This window comes from Sebastes umbrosus, chromosome 1, assembly GCF_015220745.1.
Source record: "Sebastes umbrosus isolate fSebUmb1 chromosome 1, fSebUmb1.pri, whole genome shotgun sequence".
Taxonomy (NCBI): Eukaryota; Metazoa; Chordata; class Actinopteri; order Perciformes; family Sebastidae; genus Sebastes; species Sebastes umbrosus.
Window position 1 is genome coordinate 19556633 of NC_051269.1, and position 24115 is coordinate 19580747.

The following is a 24115-nucleotide window of genomic DNA, read 5'->3' on the forward strand; positions in this document are numbered from 1 at the left end:
TGTTAAAACTTTTTTTACTTCCCCTTGGGCGGCTGCTAAGCAAATAAATTACTCAATATAATGAGCTGTTCCACTCTCCTGTGGAATTCCCAAGCTTTCGGCTGAAAGGTACAGTTCGACACGCTTTTTCTCATTCTTACAACTCTTGTAAAGAACCGGGTTCATCTAAAGGATACAGGGTTTTTTTTTAACCCACGCTTGGGAAGATGAAAGGCGTAGCACAATCCGCCAGGCTAATCCTTATCTAGTCTGAATATTCCTACCAGTACGTTATAACATGTATCAGTGGTGTATGGGTGAGAATAATCTCAGCACGTTACTCCTCCTCTCCCCCCCCTGTTCTTGTCTTCCACCTCCAGGTCTTTGCGTCGTGATTAGCGATATTTTCCCACAGTTTATACTGTAGAGCCTTTCGGGGATTCTCCTGTTTATACTGGATTTATACGGAGGCGGAGGAGGAGGTGAGACTGTAAACAACAAGCTAATAAGGAGGCAGCTCTGTTTTGCCTGGTGTGGAAAAATAACAATCGCTTCCTGTGCGCCTCACAGCATGAGTTAAAGTACAGTGCTGGGATATCATAATGTTTTTATGTCCCCATCATGTTTGAAAATTAGACAGTAATTACTACGTAATTACTTTTTAATAGGCTGAAGTATATTCTTTCAATTCCATGTAATTCTAGACGCCATAAAATTTACTCTGTGAATCGTAAAGCGAGGCAGTTTCTGTGCATTTAGAGTGGTTACTTTCAAAAAATAGGATTATTTCCAGGGGAAGTCTTAGCTGATAAAGAATCAGTATTTCCATTGTTTAAACACAGAACTTTTCATGGTTCTATAAACTCATAACAAGGCAGAGCTAGATCCATCACCTCTAAGTAATGGGCTTTAAGTATTGACGTGAAAAAGAGAGAAGTATGAGGTACTTTAGGTCAGGATTTGATTTCCCGTTTATTGAAAGCATGGACTCACTGCACTGCAAAACGCTGTATATAAAATGGACTCAAAGACTGAGACGGAGGCAACAGACTAAACAGAAAAATCACGTACCCAACTCCTCCGGACCGGACATTAACCACCCGCCGGTGTTTACTACAAAGCCTGGATTGGCCTTGCGGCGTATTGATGCCTGGGAAATGCTCACTTCGTGCTGGGACCAGTGTTCTGGTTTATTGTGGTCATCTCAAGGCTGTGTGGTCTCCACAGAGTTATTTTGGCGGTTTAGGTGGGGGGGGGGAGATCAGCACATTTTCTTGTGCGGGGTGTTTTCACTCCACCCCGCCAACCGACCCAGTGTGGCACCGTCTCGACTCACACCAGGGCCACCGCTACCTCCCCTCCCAACGCGGGCATCTCCTCTCTGTGAAGTAACAGGCTTAAAGAGCCGTCTGGAATACATTAGTCACAGTTATTAATGAGGTTGTTTTGATTCTGCTCTCCCCTTGTCTTAGCTTTTTTGTTTGTTTTCCACCATGCAAAGTCAGGACGATGTTGAGGATTTTGGCTGAAACTAAAAAACAGACCAAGTCAGCTCAGGGGGAGACAGATATAGTTAGATATAGATATAGAGAGTCTTAGAGGAGGAGATCATGGTACAGTGTAAGGCTCTCTTAACCGCACTACATGATGTTATGCACTTGGCAAAGGAGTAGTTTCCTCTCCCCTTACAGTAAGACATGATTGGCTCAGTTTAGGGCTGTCAGTGGCAGATGTCACTTTAACTTATGGATTATGTTCATCAGTGCAGAATTACAGCTGTTTTTAATAGATTTTTGAAAAACAGCGGCAGGATTTAACTTTTAAGAGATAAAACAAATAGAGCAGCTTCTCATTACTGGGAAATTGAGAATTTAAGGGGAAAAAAAGTTTTCAGGGTTTAAAACTCTTTTAGGTAACTTATCTGTTCACAATGCTCTCTGAAGTGATGAATGGTCTAGTGGTTTAATTATGAGACGCAAAACTTATCGTCCACTTTGTCAATACTTATAACCAAGCCATTGAATCAATTACAATAACAATGCTGACCTAGCAAGATCACGCGAGAATCACAGCATCACATGAAAATCCATCTTGTCAGGTTTCAAGTAATGGGTTTGTGTGCGGCAAATCAGATCACGGACTAATCAGCGTCCTGTTGTGAGGAGCTACTGCAGCTACGGGCGTGGCTTAGGTGTGTGAGACGACACAGAGAGACAACTTTTCGAAATGCCTATACATGAACCGGGTGTGACGAATAAACAACAAAAAATGCGAAATACTCGCCTGCGAATATTATATGTCTAGGGCTTTTATTGTGAAAGGTAAGAACGGAAGGAGTGGATCTGGTCTGCGCTGCACAACAATGGGGCTCCTGAAGAGGTTCGCATAGATGCTGCAATAGCATTAGTTAAATCAGAACTGGAGAGTATTTCTTCACTGAAAGAAGAGCCAAGAACGACACTAAAGGCGTTGCTTTCGCTCTTGTCCCGACTGGCTTCGGCAAGAGTTTGATTGACATATTGTTCATCCGATCAGCTGCCAAGGATTTTATGAAAGTGCCTGCCCTTTTCCAAAGAGTTTCCAATGACAGCTTCTCAGATGGTTCAGTGTAAACAAACCATCTGGCGCCGCCAGACTGGCTGGTCAGGTTATAACAATGCCCCCAAAACAGATATATCAGATTACTTTGTCTCAATGTAGCACCTTGAAGGATAATCTTATGACATTGACACTGAGCATAATGTGACATTTTCAGCAACCATGAGGGACATCTCAGCTCTCCACAGAGAGAAAGCGTCTCACCAGAGAGGACATTTTGGAGCCATCTGCATCTAAAATAAGCAGGCCCGACTCGAGCTGATTCGTTGATGTCTCTCATTCCTTGTACAGCCTTTGATAACTCCTCCTTGCGACCTTCTTACTAAATATAGCAATTCACGTATTGATTTGGGGACGCGGTGCATTTTCACAGCATGCCTCCACCATAATGACCTATTTCAACAGATTGCTTGTAGTTAAGTAGGGTTTTTTTTGTGTGTGTGTGTGTGTGCGCGCGCTCTTTGTGTCGAGGCTGCAGGAGGAGGAAGACACAGCCACATGTTCTGAGCCGAGTCAGACACAACATATCTTGGGTGTGTCGCGTTGGCCAAGAAACCACCATGCATTCATGTTGGCCTCTTGACATATTAAAGCATTATTTTTTTTTTCTTTTTAAATGTTTGTGGATACTCTCAAGGTCGCCAGGAGGTGTTTTTATCTCAAATCAACTGGGTCTGCAAGCAGCGTGATTAAGTACTGATAATTCACAGTATTGTACCTCACTGCTATTAAAGTGTCGCAACGGGGAGAAGGGCCAACGAAAGCTTGGCAAAACATAGCTTAAAATCCATCTGTGTGTACACCATGCCAGCAGGCATGCTTCCCATTACGGGATGACTGTCTATGATTGAAATCGTAGCACTAATGTGTTTCGTTATCTGTCAGTATAGTGTTGCAAGAGGCACGGGCATCAACAGGATCACTGTTGTGCTACCAGAGGGAGCGCAGATCCAGAAATGCTGGCGTGCTTTATGAAAACAGTCGGATGACATGCCTAAACATCTCGCCATTTATCTGTTTGCCCTTTCCAAAAGAATACAGCTGCCCCGTCAAAGGCGTGCCGCGAGCTGTCTGGCCCTGTCAGTTAACGCCGGAGTATGCAAAAGGAAACAATGCATTAGATACTCAATTTCAATAGAACAATCTTTCATTTAAAACTCATTTCTCTCTTCTATTATGCTCATTTAAGGATTTTGACCTCAATGGAAGTCATTTATCCGGAAGACTTTCTACAGTGGCATTGTCATTCAGCTGGGAGATTCTTATCGTCCACATCACAAAACCCCTGAGAACACAAGTCCTTCCTCCCCTCTTTACCCATTCACCGACCTTCCAGGCACCGCCACAATCGAGCCTTTGTGGGCTCGGCTTGTCTGTCATCTCCCTGGTTCTGTTGATATGGGCCTCGTGCTGAGAGCGTGGTCTCCTCATACACCGCACCAAGCGCTGGCTAATTGAGCTTGTCAAGCCAGAACCTGTTAGTGTGCTGATAAGAAGGTATTTGACCTCTTCGAAGGCCCCTTGTGGTTCCCTACGGAACATGTTCCTTGATAGGTCCTCTATCCAGGAAAGCATAGCAGCCAGAGGGAAGAGCCTAAAAAACATCTCTGTCTATACTTGTTTTTTTATTGCTTCTAATTAAACACCTGGTCTGTTGATACTGAAAAAGTAGCAAACATATGAAAATACTTCACTTCAGTGCTTGTGCACATACATTTGGGCATGTGGAGAACTTCCTTTGCAAAGGTGCACCATATTTTTCTTCGCAACGCAAAAGTCTGTCACTGAGTGACTGACTGAGTGATGAAGTTAAATGATGGGTCGGTCGAGTGTTGGAGTTTCCTCATTGGCCATTGCTCTTTCAAGATGAAAAGGCGGGAACAGTCCTTTATGCAAATGAGCCCTTCCAGCGCGACGCGTCCGGCTCATGAAATCTGGACCAAGCTGTGAAACTAGGTGATCTAGTTCTAAAATGAAACGAAATTCAGCAGTGGCATAGCCTATTTCTCGCTTAAAATGTCAGAAGTAGATTTTGGTGGATTGTTTAGATGGAATAACAGAAAGTTTATGAGCAGGCCGCCGTGTTGTTTCCTGTTTGAAACGGCGACCAGTTGAGTGAAGCAGCGCGTCCCCTAGTGTCCTCACCGGACCTGGTGGACATGTACCGCTGGATTTAACATTATGGAGATGACTACTGACTATTTGTGTAACAATTTAGCCACAAATTCAAAGACTGACCATAAATGGTTCAGCTATATACTCGGTATTGACCGAGTCTTGTTTGAATATAAAAAAACGTTCCACACCAAGCACAGACTTTCGCCCGAAAAAAAAAAACAAAAAAAAAAAGCAGAGAAATTCATAAAAACTGATTTGGTGGGTTCTTATGAATGCTTGCACACCCCTACGTAACATTTTTGCAGGGGAAAAAAACTAAATTTCAGTGGATTTCTACCTGCAGAAATATATGTTTGACGCGTTTTTGCATCGCACTGGTGAGAAACAGCTTTAAAGCATGTTAACATGTACTAGTAGAAACCCAAAGTACAAGTATACACCTGGAAATGAGCATGATATGTACCCTTTATTTTTAATTGAGCATACAGACACCATATTGACAGAAATGGTAGGGAGGGGTGGGGCAGATTCTTATCATGCTAGTTAGATCTGACATTTATAGTCTGATACACTTATCAAAGGCTGTTGATGCAGTCTAAGGAAAGAGCCCATAAAAATCACAGCGCAGGACTGCAAGTAAGACTTTCCTCATTCTTTAATCAATTGCTTATGTCTCTGGTTAAGGGAGCTGGCAGAGGTCCACAAATCGAAGGTCTTGGATGGATGCCCTTCCCCATTTCCTCATCAAACTTCCATGCAGTGAAGCAAGACTAACTGTGTCCGTGCCCCTCCTCTTTTCTCATTGTCTGCGTGCCAGACCTGCTGAAATAGTTTTTTTGCACATCATTTTCCCCCATTTGTTATAATCTGTTTGGAGCAGGAGATGATCAGGGTTTAGGAAACCTGAACCATTAAGACACACATGTTTCACTTAAGTCCTGTCTGACTTTTTTTCCCTCGAAAACGACACCTATCTGGTATTACATTGCAGCCAGGTTAAAACACGTGTAAAGATTTTTTATTTATTTTTTTGCACATGGCATTTCATCCAGGTCTGCTATGGATGGGGATTTTAGTCTGAGTGCAACTGACATGACCCCCACTAGCCTCTCTGGGATAATCCTGCTGCCTCCAGGAACCCAAGACTAATCTGCCAGTCTCCCTTTTGCAAGCCTTCACTCATTCCAAACCGCCTCAACTTCTGTAATACCTCCACAAACATTTGGCAACCATCATGGCCACAAAACGGGCCCTGGTTAGTGTGCGTTTACAGCACAGTGAATGCATACATGTGCATTGAATAGTTCCTATCTGCCCTCCTCTGTTGTAAATTGCAGGTCTACAGAAGGCACACACACAGATATAATTGTGATGACTCACACGGCTCTCAGCTCATGAGTAAATACTGTCCAGTAGCTACCCCCAGAAAGTAGAGGCTTCTACTCAACCATTATATTTTTACAATGACCTTTTCAGCACCTCGGCATTAACGTCAAAGATAATATGTGCCGGCCTGTGTGGATATGTCAGAAATGCGGTACTGGAATGTGCCGAGGCATGCCAAGGGGAAAGCTATGCCTTTAGGCTAGGTGGGTTGCTTTAAGGTTATATGTGTGTGACATGTATGACTCATGAATTTGAGTCATATGTCAAACTGAGAGTGATTGACATGTAGGCATCACCAAAGACTCCACCATGTATAAAATATGGATCTAAAACCCCCTCTAGCATGATGTGAGCCAGCATATTAAATGAAGAGCAGTTCCCTAACAAGCTGGCAATTGAAACAACAAGTTTAAATATACTGTGGTTCAAACCACCAAGCTATCAGCAGGGGTGGGACAAAAGAAACAGTTCAAACTGTCAAGTCAGTTTACTACAAGAATTTATTCATTTAGGCTTCAACTGTAAAATAGCTTTACAACATCCCATTAAGGCGTTAAGTTAATCTTTTTGTAGGCCTAGTAGGAAAAAAGAAAATCTAAGTTATACAGAAAAATAAACCGTTGCTTCCTCCCTCCCTCAAATCCCAGTTGGTGTGGTCCAGATTGCCAACACCTGGTGGAACATGAGGCAGCACTCCAAAACCGAAAGTGATTAGAAATCAGTGCAAACAAGCAACCAGAAAAGATACTAAGGCCCTGTCTACACGGGTACATATATTTAAAAAATGGATATTTTCCTCTTCGAGAATGATCCAGGAAGCCAAAGCAGAGCACACATTAAAAATGTCTAGGCCGAATGGTGATTGAATGTGCTTTCGGGCGATTGAAGGCGAGGTTTTGGAGCAATATATGGACATAAACCTGAATGACATCCCTTTCATCATGTATGCATGTAAAGAGACAGTTGATGACAGCAGAGTGATGACAGTTATGAAGTTTGACCAGGAATCCCAGCCCCCCACCAACAATAACTGTTATCGAACTGACTGTAGTGAAGCTGAAGGAAAGGGAGAGAGAAGACTGGTAACAAAATTCCTTGACCCTTAACTTGTGACCTCACTTGTGGTGACATGTGAATATAACGGTGAGCGTTTGGGGTCAATTTTGTATTTCAGAGTGGACGGAGATATTTTGTTAAACAAAGGTCGTGTGGACAGATTTTTTTTTTTTTTAAACGAAAGGGAAAATATTAGTTTTTGAAATTCTAAATAAAGATCCAACCTATCCAAAATTTAGCAGGTAATGTTACATAACCAAAAGACCTGTAGCTCATTCACACTCTTGCTATGGGCAGACACTGTGTGGGGAGATGAGGACACATCTTTATTTACCCTCCAATCATCACTTTTTCTCTCATTAATCACCTCTAAGCTTAATCCTTTGGAAATATTACATATTTTGCTCAACTTTAGAAAGATATTAACACCCTCCTGCCTCTCTAGTTTTAATATTCTGTGGAATAGAAACTGAATAAATAACATTTATTTGCGATTCTATAAAGCCTTTGGAACTTTATCATGGCGATGAACCGTCTTCAGCAGTAGAGGATAATTTATGACTCATGTCAGTGCTTTGCATGTCTGAATCAATACTTTGAATTTGTTTGCAAGGAGCGTCCAGAGAGAAATTACCTTGCTGCACACAAAGCAATATCTATATAGAGCGGCCATTTTTGGTGCAAACCATCCTAACAAGGGGAGAAGAGTTGGAATATATTGGGCAAAACTCAGCAGCAAATGGAGTTGCCAAGGTAACAGAGGGCTTTGCCTATCTCTCCCCCGCACCCCCTCGTGCCCTAGCACTGGCCCGGTCCCTCTCTGTGTGAGCTGGGTACTTAATTTCCCTGACCCCCTGGGTCTGGACTGAACAGTCTCCATTGATTAGGACAAATGGAAGGGAGAGCGGCCAGTCCAGCCCCTCCTTCATCAGGGTTAAGGATGTAGTCATAGAGGAGGAGGAGAGGACGCAGAGCGGGAGGATGAATAGCTCAGGGATCCCTTGTTTTAGATGAATCAATGACATATTTAAAGGCTAATTAGTCGATCTATTCGCTTACTATAAATTTGTCGGGGCCACCACCTCACTCTGCAGCCATGATTGGGCTATTTAATGTATTCCACATCTAAATAGCAGCCATTAAAGCCTTCAAATGAATCTCCTCCCAACAATACCGGCCTTTTCAGGCGCAGGTGTAATGGTGCAGGGAAGTGGTTCTGTGTGTGTGTGTGTGTGTGTGTGCAATTGTGTGATTTAATCCCTTGAGGTTGCATCTTTGAGTCTTGATATCAGGTGAAATCCGGTTTTGGTGGTTTTAAGTCTTTTCGTTGCATGTCACGGCTTGAATGAGCTTATTATCCATCTGACAAGCAAGCCTGATTCAGGTCACATGATCAGAGAATGTATTACTGCCTGGGTGGCACAATTTCAGCTAGTTTCATTCAGAGCTAGTCCTCACAAAATATGGCACAGTTGTGGGACAATTAATGAAACTAATGTTTTATTTTTATTCATTTTTCACTTACTAAAGTAATGTGATTCCTAACTTAAAGGCCGCGTTCTATTAGGCGTAGGTTACCGAAGTAAGCTAATTGAAGCTAATCAATAAGGTCATGGATAATGTGAATACTAACACTAGCTGAGTCAAAGTTAGCTATGTTAAGTTTGGAAATAACTGAAGGGGTTAGTACAATTTTTTTGTAGTGGGGTTGTATGTTTACCCCGTGTTCTGCAAGGTGTAAGTACTGCTTTTGTGAATAGAGTCTGGTGGCTTTGAAGAGAGCGATATAACGGCTTCAATAGAGTGCTTCACGAATGACGTATTTTTGTAGGCCAACCAGTAAGTTAGCATCGCTCTGGATCCCTCGACAAAAAGCCAATGGGATTTTTCCATTGGGTTTTGGATTATTGCAGAAAATAAGCTCTGTGGCAAACAGCACTTTTATGATTTTTGAACGAACTACACAACAGGAGGGACTCATTCCAGTAGCCCTCTATTCCCCGTCAGAAAGGGCTGTCTGACGGCGAGGTAAAGCGGCTATGGACGGGAGCAGCAGAAAAACACATTTTAGCCACCTACAAAAAATCAATCAGTTTAAGTGTACGCTATATTGAAAATATTTTTCACAGCTTTACCTGACCATCAGACAGCCCTTTCCGACGGGCAACTGAAGCTGTTATATGGCTGTTTTCAATACCACCAGACCAGACTCCATTCACAAAAACAAGTCATTTTACCTCTCAGAACACAAGAGTTGCCGGTCTACCGCTGCATCCATCGATTAGTTTGGATAACGTGGCATCCACAGCAGTACATTGCTTAGCTTTATGGACACGCCCTTTAAGTGTTTGTATGTGTGTGTGCAAGTATAATGCAAGCATGTGTGTGTGTTTCTTGGATGCAAGCATGCAGCACATTACAGCTGTTGTTTTTTTTCTCCCTCTTGTAGATCAAATGGATAATAGAATTCACTCAGACTCCCTGCTGCCTCATTAAATGCTTGTGGTCAGAAGAATTGATATAATCTTTAATAAACACACTCCAGGGTGAGATGGCTGCAGATATAAAAATCCATCCTATCAACGTGATACTCACTAAGGGTGCTTTGTTTGAGGTGTGTTTGTATATGTGCATTGGAGGGGTTACCCAGGGACAGTGACAGGATCCAGCACCAGCTGCTCCTTGCAATGCCACCCCCACTTCTTCTTCTTCTTCTTCTTCTTCTTCTCCCTTCCTTCCTCCCTCCCCCTCCTCCTACACCCCCCTTTTCCTGTGACACCCCTCTTGTCCCTACTGACTGGACAACATGCAGCCCCCTTTATGCCACCTGTCCATCAGCTATACGCTGCACCTTAGGGAGCCTCTGTCGCCGAGCCCGGAGCTGCAACTCGATGCCTTTGTTTGGACTCTGGTAAAGCCCCCCCTCCCTCCTCTTTCCCTTCCCTTCCCCTCTCTCCTCTCTTTCTCTCTCACTCTTGCTCTCATGTGCTGTCCTTTACAAATACAGACACACAGAAAGACACACACATACAGAGTAGTGATTGCCTCTGTCAGCTATTTCCTACGTCTGCCTCCAGGCACAAAGGACCCCCCTCCCACCACCTCCGCCGCCACTGCCACTACCACCACCGCTCTCCCTGCTTGCCTCTCACCTGTATCGGCCGAGATGCCAGCCACAAGAGCTGTTGTGTCGGGCAGCAAACGCCGGCTGTTGAACCAGATAGGCGAGATTGAAATCAGCATGAAGCTGATGATATTTTACAAATTCCAGCAAGCTCTAAAAACAGTGAGGCTGAACTTTAACGGGTTGTTTATTTCACGGTCCGGGCAGCGTAATTCATCCTGTATTGCTTCTTATCTCTGCCAGGACAATTATGTGAACTCTAGACCAATATGTCTTCAGCAGGTCACTGAGGTTATTTACCCTCCATTCGTCCCACTTCTCTCTCTTCCTCTACCTTTTTCCACCCTCCACCTCATCTCATCCTCCACCCAGTCCCACTGTCATCAGCAGTCTGAGGCTGTGATCAGGGCTGTAAGGTCCGGGTGCAGCCTGCGGAACGGAGCGGGGAAGCTGCCTTACATGGCAATGGCTCCTGTTGCCCTAGCAACTGGCTGTCCTTGAGAGAAGGGCGCATTTGGGGGTTTCGGGAGGCCGAGGCACTGACAGCCCCCCCCAGTCAAAACTCACAAAGTAGTTCAGACACATCGATCTGAGTGTCAGGGAGAGAACATACAGTAAACACAGTCTTAAAATAAATGTTTGAATCATAGGCTTAGAGAGAGTATGAGTGATGTGGAATGTGTGCGAGCGACTGTCCGTAGGGGGGGAAATTGGATGTTTTTCAAGGGATGAACTCATCATTGCACCCTGTGTACAATCTTGTCATATAGGTGGGGTGGGTGTTTGCGGGGATGCTGTGCTATTCAGTGCATCCTGCGGTGCAGCAGGTGATCTGTTCCCATGAGCGCGAGGGTGGGTGGGTGGAGGCTGCCCGCATTCTTTTGTTTAGCTCAACAATGACAGCTTAACACTCTTGACATCTGATCGCTCCCGAGTCTCCTCATTTCCTACCTGTTTCAAATTCGAAAACGCCCATTCAGGCTTTGCTGTACATGAAAAAAACAGGTGTATTTCTTTACCCCAGCTACTCCTTCCCACCATGAGGAACATTGTAGCCCTGCAGTAAAAGCACAATAACTGACACTTGGTGTCACATGACAGTGAAAGTTCAGTGCTTTTATCTTGCATACAATGTTAAATAAGGCCACGCTGCCTTTGTTTGGTGGAGAAGAACTTTATGCAACAACTTCCGAAAAGACAGATGAGCTGGTGGTGGGTGGTGGACGGTGAAACAGAAGCTTAGACTGTTATTGTGTAAACAGATTTTAAGACGCAACATGCGATGTGATGTGGTTTAATCAAGCAGTCCCAAATTAGAGCCCACAAGGCAATTAATTCTTAATCGTTACATAAAATTATTGAGCTGAATTAATTTGAATTAAGCTATTTTGTAACCACTGAACACCATGCATGCAGTGCATCCGCTAATTCCCGCCCTTGTGCAAGCAGCCGCAGAATTGGACTGAATTAATTACCACTTCTGAGCACAGATTACGGAGGACCACGCCATAATTTCAAATTACGTACCGTCATCCACATAAAGTGACATTTTCCCCAGCCCTGGTAATGATCGCTCATTACAAATAATGGGATACAATGTAGCTGTAGGCCCAATGTGATGCGGATCCCGAAGGCTGACAAGCCACCTTAAATGGAGATTAATGCCGACAAAGAGACCGGCCTCCTGCCACACCCCGGCCATCTGCAGCCCAGTGTACCGAAGGGGTCCACCAGCAACCTGATTGGACCCCTGCATCCTCCGGAGAGCAAGCTGTCAAGTGATCTGCCTGCATGAAATGACCCTTTCCGCTTTATTCCCCACAACCGCCCACCAGCCTTGTTCATATTCCTGCCCTGTGCGTGTATGCGTTGGCTCGGATGCCTGTAATTTCACCATTCCACATTTGTGCCTCTTTTTTTCCCCCTGTGCTTGAAAAAAAGTGGGAAAAGAAGAAAAAAAAAAAGAGAGCAGTGAAAATTCCAGACGTTATTACTGTGCTGCATGCATGGCTCCAGTGATACTCTCCTTTCATCTCGGTTTCCTCCTCTATTGACAGATGGTAGTTATCAGACAGTATGGAAATACTGTGGTTAAGATAGTTTTCACTGATTTTTTTTTTTCCCTTTGGTATTTATGACCTGATGATCATCATGGGAGCGTTGTGGTATTGAACAGAGGGCCACTCTGCCAGCGTTGTTTGAATCAAGAAGCTAACCTTTGCCACATGGGAATGACGCACTATCTCCAGGCAGCCTAAGTGTTCAGGAAGTGGTGGGTGCACCGTATGCGTACTTCAGTGTACTAAAACACACCATGATGTGTGACTGAAATGATTCACTGATTAGTCGATCAACAATACAGTCATTGGTTAATCGTTTAAGGCATTTATCAGGCAAAAATGCTAAACGTACATCACTTCCGGCTTCTCAAACATGAAGATTTGCTGCTGTTTGCTGTTTTAAATCTTTGTAAACTGAATCTCACTGGGTTTTGGTCTGTTTGTCGGACAAAACAAGCAGTTTGAAGACGTCATGTTTAGCTTTGGGAAACTATAATGGTAATTTTTCTCTATTTTCTGATACCTTTAAAGACTAAAGATTAGGCCTAATCAAAACCTAATTGTCGGATTAAAGTTACTATGAAGAACTTTTAACTATGAAACAGTCTCAATTTACAACTGATGCCTCTATATCTGTGGTTCTCAACCAGGGGTACTTGAGGGAATTCCAGGGGGTCCCCAGAAAAATGGGGAATAGTTTATTTGCACGATTTCATTCACTATATTACTGAACCCAATGTGAATAAGAGTAATAAGAGTGACTATTCTGAACATAGGTTTCACTTCCTCCATGATTATCTCCTCAACTGTAGTTAACAACTATGGAATTCTGGTCTTAATCATATCTAACAACAAAAATAATTTTAGATGGAGGTTCCTAAAGTGAAATCTTATCAAATGGGTGTCCGTGACCTTATGTGGAGCAATTCAGGTCCTTCACATGAAAAAGGTTGAGAACCATTGCTTTATATGACCTACATAAGTAAACGAGAGCATCAGTGAGAAGATTGGCTATTTCTATGTAGTTATTCTTAATACTCGTCATCGGTACCACCGGGTCGGAATCTGCGTCTAGCGGGGCCTCCAGCCAGATCCGGCTATGCTGCCGCCGAGATCCGGTGGGAGGTGGAGAGCTCCGCGCCCGGCAGCGCTCCTCCTCTGGCCAGCTTTGCCTTGCTGCTCTGCCAATCCACACAGGGAGCCAACATCGACACCACACTGCAGGAGACCCAGGCCGTTTTGCTGGGCCTGCTGAAGGGAAGGGAGGCACAGGAGAACCAGAACCAGGACTGCACGATGCAGACTGTCAGACCTTGCTGCAGTAAAATGAGAGGTTTTCTAAAGGGAATGGTGCTCGGAAACACTACCGCTTTTGTCCACAGGGACCGCCAAAATCGACACAAAATTAAAGTTCCTCGTAGTAGTTTTAATTGATGATGGTAAAATATTGTTGCTTGCAGCCTTAGTTGCATACATGTATGTATACTGTACAATATGTGTGTACAATATTATGGGCTACAATTTCACAGTATATCTATGCCATGTGGCTCGCTGGTGTTATTTCTGGCCAGCGTGAAGGAGATAATGAGTAATAAGGTCAGTTAGTGGGAAATTAATTTACACCAGTTGTTACATGACTAATATGTATTTTTAGCTGCTACTGACATTCTGACCAGCGCTCCACACTTCTTTTTGTCCTTGTAAATACCAAACCTTGTGATGGTGAGCCTTGTATATGTGCCACATATATGGAGGTTAAGCCCCCTGCTGTATGAGCTGAAATTGTCCTCTGGCCAGTGGCCAGATGAGGTTTATTAGCAGCTTTCTTCTTTACGGTCTCTGCTTATTTATGTGTTGATGTATATGTATCGGAAGAAGATGGAATTAAATGAGCTCTGGGTGTGTGTGTGTGTTTGTGTGTATGACGTGTGTGGTGCAATGCCCTGTGCGTTTTGGGAGTCTTGTTTGTGTGTGAGCCCCGAGGACCCGGCGCCCTCAGAGCTCATTTCCCAGGTGTCCCACATTTCCAGTTAATCTGCTGCTCACTTTGGCTCCTAATCTGTCTCAGAGGAGCCTGCTGAGGGGGGGTTGCGGGGTGGGGGGACTGGGGATGTGAGCTCTGTGACAACTGCAGAGAAGATGCAGCTTAGAGCAAAAATGCTGAGGGACACAGAGGGAAAAGTCACTTCCCAATCATGTCCCTGTCCTCCCATACCGCATGATACACAAGCCCCTCACTGTACAGGAACACACATTCACACGGTGACGCACAGGTTGGCATGAACGTTATAAAATGTCTGGATTAGTAAGCATGTGTATGAAGTGTTTGAGGCTCTTAAACAGATCATTTTTGTGAAAAGCCAACTTCTGGGCGAGTCTGTGAGTCTTTCAGAGTTCATTTTGGGCATTTCTCCCAGCTGGAAGTCTGAGCTTTGCCACTAAAGTTAATGGAGTAAAGAATGGAACCTAATCATTAAAATAACTGCTTGCAATGTTTTTCCTTTCATTGGGTAAGACCATGAAAGTGGCTGCATCCTTTTTTTAGTTACTTATTACAGTGATTTGCTAAATGCAGCGGTGCTGCCCTCAAACTTTAACGCATTCTTAGTTAGAAATGTTGAACATTTGCTAGAAAATAACCCATTTGAACGACCCTGTGTTCTCCTTGAGTTTCGAGAGTAGCCTGATTTACACCTCGTAGGTCACCAGTGGTCACCCTCGCTCGCTGGCACTGTCCTGGCGTATGGTGCGAGGAGCCACGCCGAGTCCCAGACCTGTTAATTGCACCAGACATGGAAACCTAGAGGGAGAAATTAATATCTCATTTGTGTGCCAGTGCGTGTGGGGTGAAGCAAATGCCAGTTGTCTAATAGCTTTCACACAAGCCTGATTGAATTAGATGGCGAGGAGGACCGCTGTCCTAATTGAATTGCGGGGACCCTGTGTTGCAAACAGTGCTAGCCTGTGTTCCCTATGGAAGTGCTGAGGCAGAGGAGGGGGGGTTGGCTTGTCCTCGCTCCCAGGAAACAGACACACAACTCGTGGCTGCTCTCCTCCGGTTAATCTGTGGCCACGACTGTCGTTTCACAAGGTTACGCTCTACTTAGATGTGACCAGTTCAAAGGCTGACGGCCTGTAGTTGTGGTCGCAGGATGGTAGAGGTAATTTGAAAGCAACGGCCAAAAAAAGCCAGCAGGTTGTCTTAATGTAATTTTCTCACCAGAAGAACAGTGGTCTGTCTTGTGAAAAGGAACACATCGCTTTAGGATAGCCTCTGATCTGTCCCTGCAGTGGTTCACATAAATAGTTTTTTTACAGGCGGCACCGAAGCAAACAGAGGCCCGAACTTGTACACTGTAGCGGCCTCTTTGGTCACAATGGAATACAGGGAAATACCCTGCATCCGTGCTCACACACACACACACAATCCCTCTGACGCTGGCCGTTTTCACCGCTTTCAGCACTTTTTCCTGCTGTGCTCACAAAACCTAGCACCTCTGATTTTTTTTTTTTTTTTACCCCTCCAGCCTTTTCTCTTTCACACCCTGAACACCACGCACACACACACACACACACACACACACACACACCGTGCCTGTCTTTGTCTCCCTCGTCTCTTCTTTAATGGTGTGTTCATTAAATAAAACCATTTTGGGGGGAGGGTGGATTCGATCCTGAAAAGGGGGACCAGGGGAAACAGGGAAGAGGGTTGTTGTTGCTGTGATGCCCCAGACTGCTGGACAAAGAGTCTCTCTGTCGGGCGGTGTAGACGAGAGATGGTTGGGTTATTTTTTTTTTCCTCCTTTTTACTCAATAGGTGTGGCCTCAGGCTGGATTACCTGGTATCAGCCAGCTGATTGTCTGGTTGCGATCGCACGGCGTCCAACACTGCCCGGGCGGCCATGATGGAAATGTCAAATGCCCCGTCTTTGTTTGGCCTCTCTCTATGTGCCATGTGTGTGTGTGTGTGTGTGTGTGTGTGTGTGTGTGTGTGTGTGTGTGTGTGTGTGTGCTGATTTGGCCCGAGGAGCCAGAATCACAGGGAGTGTTTCCAGCAATAGCTGGTCACGTCGGCATCGGCACCGAAAAACAACACTCCCTGCCTCTCTGTCTGCTTTCTTCTCTCTCTTTGTTTGTTCCTCTTCTCACATTCACAGTCGCACATGCTTCGCAGGATTCAGATGGTTTTAGCTGCAGGTCTCTCGTCTTCAATGCGCTATAAATCTCCCCCGGCTGTAATATTCAGGAAACCTTTGAAACAACCAGCAAATTACCTGCTGTAAAAACTGACTAGCACCCTTGCGCGGCGACTTGCCTCTCACAGCTCTCGCAGTGCTATTTTTATTCCAGCTAAACCTCTAATTAAAGCCTTCATGTCACTATATATTATTAAAAGTCATAAACATAGACAGACACAAGCAGCTGGGGGTTTGGAATGCGTGTGGGGGAGGTATAGCCGATTATTCAGATTGGGTTTTAAGTGTTAGATTAAAGTACTTGGTTTTTTAAACGATCAAACACTGAATACAAAACTATCTCACCCTGCTGGCAGAAGTTTTCATTTGTTTTTCAAATATAAGATTGAAGAGTGGATATGCCTGCAGTGTCTCTGGAACCAATTTTGAGGTGATCTGGACCTTTTGACATGACTACTACTAAATTGAGTCTGAAGTGTTTATAAATTCCCTTAAAGCTTTTTCCTGTGTGGCCTTTATTCTTGACTTATTGCCACATTTCATTGTCTGTCCCAGTTCCAGAATCCACGTCCGCCAGTCCCCAGAGACGTGATGGCAAAACGTGGCATGTTTGCTTGATGATATTAATGATATTAATAGCGGTGTGCGTGTGTTTCTTCTAAGTATAGGAAGCAGGAACAACAGAGGAGATGTTGTCAATGAATATTCTCGCAGTAATTAACTCTTCTTGCCAGAAGGATATCTGAAGTGAGAGGAAACATCCAAAAAAACAGCCTTTAGCTCTCGCATGTTGAGCAAGAGTGCCAGGATGGTGATCAAACAGCTCAACAGCAGCAATCTGGGAAGGCAGGGAGGTAGGGAATTAAAGCTCTGATCTGTTTTTTAATCACTGCTCTCCGCGTCTCTGCTCCTCTGCATCCGACACCAGACAACTTTGCAACTCTTAAAATCTGTCATCCGGGTTTAAAGTGGAAATTCCCCAAATATTTCCCCAAAGTAATGACCGTGGCGGCAGGGCAGAGAGGCATGCCAAGACATATAATACGGTGTTCTCTTGGACTGGATGGTTCTTACAAATACTTATTTTTTTCATGGATTGTTTTAACTTTCTGATGTACCAGACGATGTCACAAAGGGTAGTACAACAAATGCCAAAAAAAGTTAGACTTTTACTGGTAAATACTTGAATGCCAATGCTGTTTACTTTTCTGTAATGAATTCTGTACTTGGCAAATTATCTATATACTGTGTGAGCCCAACTCATCTGGACACATGTTGGACAAAACAAATCACCAAGCTATATACTTAAGGAAACTGAGATTACATGAACAGCTGTATATATGTTTTGGTTAAAAGTGAAAATTATCATCTTTTTTTTGTTAAAAGACATTCAAGGATTCTTCATTTGACTTTTTAAAACTTTAACATGTAGATAAACCTCAAGTAATAATACAACAATGGAAAGATATCGGTGGGATTTGACCCTTTATACAAGCGATTCCCAACCTATTTTCCTTGAAGCCCCCCCCTACTTGTATCTAAGCAAAGCTGAGCCCCCTCCCCATATTTTCTGACATCATCACCCTAAATGTACAAATCCTTGAACAAAACCCTCAATTTGAATGAGGTGTTTCAGTGTATTAAATGAGGTAGTGTTTTTTAAATTAAATCAACTTTCTTTAATAAATATAACTCGTCAGCTAAACGCCAACAAATATGAATATTTTGTTACATAAAAATGGAATTTTGGAAATGATTACATCTATCGTTTTCCAATAAATTTCGATTTTGTACTTGGACAACACTGGAGATATTGGAAATATTTGGATCACGGGGGTCAGAAACAATCTTACGTAGCCACCTCTAGAATCTAATTCTACAAATAGTATAATACTAATAATATTAGTGTAGCCTTATCTATATCTGCAACTGAGCAGAACATGGCCTACTAAATAGCAAAAAATATATCTATTAAAATAGTTTTATATGCAGACTTTTGTATAAATTATCCAGTAAGTGTGCTATTATGATTTTAGTTGTAGTTTTGACAACCTCAGACCAGACAAATCCTGGCGCACCCCAGGTAATCTTTGGCGCCCCTCTAAGGGGGTCCCGAACCCCAGGTTGGGAACCACAGCTTATATTTAAAGTTGCTAAATTCGAAATTCAGAACATTTCTATTGCTTCCACACGGCTCTCAACATGGCGACAGCTGAGCTCGCAGCTCACAGTTAACGGTGCTAACAGTGCAAACAACGGAAACAGTGCTGACAGTGCTAACAGTGTTAACCTGAGGGTGAACCAAAGGGTTGGTGCTAAGCTTCTGCGACGACACCGTCGGTCAGGATTGCGTTATCAGCTGTGACTGCCGCATGAGAGCAGTGCAGAGCGGCGGCCGTGAGCTAACCACCCCGGCTATGTCAACAAAGCACAGAGAAGCTCTGATTACAACACACACAGAGGGAGAGTGACTTCATTCTCTGCTCAGGTAGACATTACTACTCTATATCTTTACATAGACAATAGTTGTTTGATGCTATATTAATGCTGTGGATATCGTATTGCACCATTAAGGAATTTTTAACTGTTTATAAACAGCATGAGAATTTTCACAAATTGTAGTGAAGATTGTCTAAAATTGTCCAAATCTGGAAAGATATGTAGTAAACTATTCAACAGTTTGACCTAAACAGACGATTGAATATAAAAACACATTAATAAGCTTTGAATATTTTTACACCAAATGAACCAGACTTACTGCAATGAAATTATGTCTTTGGATGTTTGGTGCGTGGTGGGAAAAAATTTGCATTACCCACCAGTGTGCCATCCAACAATTACCACAGCATATTTAAACACAAACGCTGTGGTAGCAAGGCATCATGGGGCTTTATAAGCGCTAATCAATTTTTATTCATTCACTTTCGTCCCCATGCAGATTATAAAGTCATTGTTGTGATTGTTATACACAGCCTGCATACTGTTGCAGCACATACATTCACTGTGTGGGCAGAGTAACACGCTGAATTCCTTGGCTGAAACACAGCCATTCCCCACCTCTCCCCTCTTTGTTCCTCATCTTTACACTTCTCCTCTCTCACTACCTCTTTATGCTGCTTCCTTTGGTGTTGCTCCTCGGAGCGCCGCGCTCCCATAGACCTCACTGGTGCCGCAGAGGTTCGATCCCAATTCCCCACATAGCTGTTGCCCAGGCCTCATTCACCGAGCCCGTTGACTGGCAGTGTGAATGTCCAGGCCTCATGTTTCGCCCTGTACCCAAAACTCTTTCCCCCCCGCCCCCCTCCATCAATCATAGAAGAAGAAAAACATGTCAAAGCTAATACTTTGCGAGGAGATCTTTAAGATTACTGCAGTTTTATTTTGGAATAACTCTCTCTGCCACTGCTTTGTACACCTTTACATTTTGCATAAATAGAAGTAACATTTAAAATGTGTTCCTGTTTCGAAGCTCACATTCGCCTAAATGTCAACTCTTCATTTTCTTGTGCTGAAGTCAAAGATGTTTGACATAATGTGCATTTAATGAAACGGCTTCTCTTTTAGGCAAACTGTAATAGTGAAGCTGTTTTCACCAGTCTCAAGAAATATGGTTTGGCCGATCATATTGAACCACTGAACAGAGAGAGAGAGAGAGAGAGAGGGAGACTAATATAATTTACAAAACTGCAGAAACTGTCCATTGCTTTCTGCTTTAAATAAGTGTCTGCACATTTTTTGAATCATAATGGCCAGATTTAAAAGGTGATGGCGCTGAGTAATGTACTCTGAGTTACAAAGGGGGAAAGAGCATTAATCCGTGGCCTGTAGGGTCTCTGAGCACAGTGATGTGTCTGTGTAATATAAACATTGGGATTGGACCGAGATTAATTCTGCTTTGTGATTTGGCCTCCTTTAAATGGGAGTTGCAGCTGCAGATGTTTCCATATTCCAGATGCTACAGTTGACTTGTAATTGCCCGTACAGCCTCAGAATGAAATAGAGTCTGTATTTTTATTACTTTACGATGTAGAAAACTGCAGTTGTGTTATAGTACGTTTTTAGAAATATGTAGAAAATGGGGGGAGACTGTTGAGACAATTTGAAAAAATCAGCTTTGATAGATTTTTAAAAAAACTATTCCTACGAACCAGCCAGCTTTAACTTAACAATAATAAAAACTAGGGCTGTCAATTGATTAAAATATTGAATTGCGATTAAACGTATGATTGTCTATAGTTAATCGCAACTTAATCGCAATTTTTTTATCTGTTCAAAATATACCTTAAAGGGAGATTTGTCAAGTATTTAATATTCTTATCAACATGGGAGTGGGCAAATATGCTTGCTTTATGCAAACATATGTACATATTTATTATTGGAAATCAATAAACAACACAGAACAATGACAAATATTGTCCAGAAACCCTCACAGGTACTGCATTTAGCATAAAAAATATGCTCAAATCATAACATGGCAAACTGCAGCCCAACAGGCAACAACAGCTGTCAGTTTGTCAGTGTGCTGACTTGACTATGACTTGCCAAAGTTTAGCGTAAGTTTGGAGCATTATTTAGCCTCCTTCCTGACAAGCTAGTATGACATGGTTGGTACCAAATGGATTCCTTTGATTCTTTGGAATTTCTAGTGTCATATGATACCAGTATCTTTACTCTAGCTTTAAGCTTTGAGCCCGCTTCAATCTAAAAATCACAAGTTGCATTAATGCATTAAAGAAATTAGTGGTGTGAAAACGAATTTGCGTTAACGCGTTAGTATCACGTTAACTTTGTCAGTAAATTGGTGGAAAGCTGCTTTATTTTGTTTCCTTTCATCGGACTCAATACGTTCTTGTGGTTTTTACACTGCTACTAAAGAAAAACAACAGCGCTGAAAAGACCTGAGGGGTTTTAACTTCAGATATGCAGTGTGTCCCGTGTGTGAATTTTTCATGTTACTGTACTTCCAACACCTCTGTCTCAGCACCTCTGTATTTTCTCCTTTATCGGCGGGGCAGGTGGGAGCTGGATTACCTCGAGCAAAACTGTAGCTGCTTTGGCCCAAGATAGAAAAAAAAAAAGCTCTTGACAGGGTGCAGGTGCAAATGCTGAAAAACAGGTTACTTTTTTTGGCAGTAAAGGTTTAGGCAGTGTGTGACTCAGGAGAGGATGAGGGGATTTCACAGACAGCTATGTTAGTTTGTTTATCCCCGCAATGACGGATGCTTATGGCAAACAGATTGACCCTGTATACAGCCTGTGATTCACAGGCAGATGCACATACAGAATTTTATGTCAGCCGCAGTGTGCGACTTTATCATCGTCTCTTTCATGAATGTAACTTTCCTCCCACGTTTCCACAGAGAGGCCCTTTAAAAGGGCTCTTAACAGAAAGCAGGGCACTTCCCCAGATTTCTCAGGCAACTAGAGCATGGTGAATAATTCAAAGCAAAGTTACAACATGTCGCCATGTTGCATATCTGCAATGAGTTGCCTCACATGCGAAGCTTCACCTGGTGTGTATTTATATGTCGGGTTGCCCTGATGTGTATATATATGTTGGTCTGTGTTGTTTGGGTTGTTATGAATTCTGGTCACTCGATGGCTCCTCTTGTAACGCAACATGTAATCAGATATCTGTTAAAGGTCCAGTAGGTCGAAGTAAAGCACTTAAATTAATGTGGAAGAAATATGAAATAATGGAAAGAAGCTCAAACTTAACATTTCTTTCTCTTTTCCAGATACTGATACTGTAAATATATACAGGCTACTACATTTAACCTGCCGTCTATTGTAGGGTTAACACACTTTCAGTGCCGAAACAATTAGACATGAATCAGTAATTTATTACTCAATTGACAAGAGTTTAACAGAAAATTTCTCAGTTTTTTATATTTGTATTAATTAATAATTATCTTTGGGTTGTGGATTGTTGCTCAAAAAAAAAAAAAAATGGGAAACAACACCTTGAGTTCTGACTAATTGTGACTAGGGCTGTGTATTGGCTAGAATCTGGTGATATGATACGTATCATGATACAGGGGTTACAATTCAATATATTGCGATACTGTAAACAAGGTGATATGTTACAATTTTTCAAATCTAATTTTAGGAAAACTGTCACTGTATAAGGAACACACCACTAAATGCATAAAATCTGAGTAAAAATGTTTACTTTATTTATGCAACATCACAGCACTACTTTGAGAGGGTGCATATCTTTGCAAATGAAATTAAATATTGACTGAGTTAATCTTTGCATATAAACTAATAATTAATTTGTAATTAATTACAAATCGATTTAGTGTTTTGGAGAATCAATATAGTGTTTTGGAGAATCAATATAGTGTCGCGAAACATAATAATGCTACTCGATATTTTCTGACACCCAGGATTGTGACATTTTTGCATGATTTTCTGAAATGTTCAGACCTAAAATTAATTAACAAAAAAAATACAATTAAATGTTCCTGCTGCTGTCACACCATGAATGTTTATATAACAATTATATAATATGAATCTATTGTATAAATATTATATAATAATGTGTTTGTTTTTCATTTGATCAAAATCAGATGGTGAAATTCTCGTACATGCTTTCACAACATCTAGAATAGACTACTGTAAGACAGCAACAAAAGGTCTCCGACTGGTCCAGAACGCAGCTGTGTTGGATCATATAACAGAGGTACTGATGTTTCTGCATCGGCTACCAGTTCCTTCTTACCTATAAGGCTTTAACTGGACCAGCTCCCTCATATATCTCCAGCCTTATTTCCCCATATACTCCATCACGCCCTTTACGTTCCCTTAATGCCGGTTTCTTAACCATTCCTCGGTTTTAATAAGAACTCTTTTGGTGGTCGAGCATTTGCCCACCGAGCTCCACTTCTCTGGAATAATCTCCCACTGCACATTCGGGAGTCTGTTGATACTCACAACACATATTTTCTTTCTGTTCACTATGGGCTCTCCTATTTTCACTGGCTGGGAACCCAAATCACTGTTTTACCCCGAAAAGTAGGCTTGCTACTTTATACTTTATATGTTACGGTTAAACTGTATGAGCTCTGTTTATAATGACTAACCTCAACCTTGTTTTCATATTAACATTATCACTGTGTATGTGCGTGTGAGTTAGAGCTGCAATGATTAATCGATTAGTTGTCAACTATTAAATTCGTCGCTGACTATTTTGATAATCGATTGATCGGTCTGAGTAATTTTCAAGAAATAAAAGTCAAAATTCTCTGATTCCAGCTTCTTAAATGTGAATATTTTATGTTTTTTCTGTTGTTTTTTCCTCCTCTATGAGAGTAAACTGAATATCTTTGATTTGTGGACAAAACAAGACATTTGAGGACGTCATCTTGGGCTATGAGAAACACTGATATTTGACATTATTCACATTATTCACAATTTCCTGACATTTTATAGACCAAACAACTAATTGATTAATCAAGAAAATAATCTTCAGATTAATCGACAATGAAAATAATTGTTAGCTGCAGCCCTAGTGTGAGTGTGTATATGTGTACTTTTTCATGTAATATTGTGTTTTTCTTACTGACTTAGAGTGTACAGTAAGTGTAAAGTGTACA

General features: G+C 42.4%; 1 protein-coding gene across 3 annotated transcripts in view; it reads left to right on the forward strand.

Annotated features, from left to right (window-relative positions):
- The window catches only part of ephb2b (eph receptor B2b), a 159137-nt gene that overhangs the window by 87941 nt on the left and 47081 nt on the right, over window positions 1-24115 (forward strand). The window lies entirely within an intron of this gene.